Source organism: Mustela putorius, unplaced genomic scaffold, assembly GCF_011764305.1.
Source record: "Mustela putorius furo isolate JIRA1106 unplaced genomic scaffold, ASM1176430v1.1 tig00003869_pilon_pilon_pilon, whole genome shotgun sequence".
NCBI classification, from domain to species: Eukaryota; Metazoa; Chordata; class Mammalia; order Carnivora; family Mustelidae; genus Mustela; species Mustela putorius.
In genome coordinates, this window is record NW_025422021.1 from 34220539 (window position 1) to 34221527 (window position 989).

At 39.3% G+C, this 989-nt stretch overlaps 1 non-coding gene across 1 annotated transcript; it reads right to left on the minus strand.

Moving 5' to 3' along the window:
- Positions 1-329: 329 nt before the first annotated feature.
- On the minus strand, positions 330-436 carry LOC123388036. The gene has a single exon (XR_006602570.1). It is a non-coding gene; the product is annotated as a U6 spliceosomal RNA (small nuclear RNA).
- Positions 437-989: the final 553 nt, after the last annotated feature.

The window sequence follows — 989 nt, forward strand, 5'->3', positions numbered from 1 at the left end:
CAGGGTAAACTATTGGTCTAAAAGTTTATGATAATTTCGTGGTCAGTTTTTTATCCATTCTTGTCTTTTGATTGGGGCATTCCGTCATTTGTATTGCCTGTAAGGTGACTGTTAGTGTATATTGTCTCTGTTCTTTTCTGATCTATGTTTTTGCTTAAAGGACCCCTTTCAATATTTCCTATAGAGCTGGTTTGGTGTTTGCAAATTCTTTTAATTTTTGTTTTTCCTAGAAGCTTTTTATCTCTCCTATTTTCAATGACAGCCTACCTGGATATTGTATTCTTGGCTGCATGTTTTTCTCATTTAGGGCTCTGAATATATCATGACAAAAAAATAGGGAACGCTTCACAAATTTGTGTGTCATCTTTGTGCAGGGGCCATGCTAATCTTCTCTGTATTGTTCCAATTTTAGTATATGTGCTGCCGAAGCGAGCCCCCACCCTCCTCTTCTGACCATGTGGGGCAACCTTCCCAAATAACAGCCCACCCTGAATACAGACTGGCCATACAGGCATTGTTCCATGTTCTCTATTGACTTAATCCTCATATAAATCTTCAAGGAAAGCAGTTCCTTAAGAAGAATTCTGGGGCCAGTTGGGATTTTATGTGTTTACGTGTTTTTACCTCATTACTTAAATGATTACATTAGCTATTCTGAAACCTGGAATTCCGTGTTTAGAGCTAGAAGGAACAAATGAACAAGAGTGGGTTTATTCTCTGTGTAGCTGTTAAGAGGTAGGACAGAGTCATATAACGATTCTATTTTCCGTGATGCTTTTCTAATTTAGGAAGATGAGTCCAAACAACTACTCCATCTGCCTCAACTCCGGAAGGGACCCAAAAAACAATTCCACAATTCTGTTTCGATTAACCTCGGTATGGTGTTTTCAAGCCAGTCGGAGGAAGAGAGAGGGAGCTAGAGGGTAGAGGCAGAGGTGGACTAATCAAACAATCAGAATTCTAAGTAAATCACAGCTGGAATCTTGATC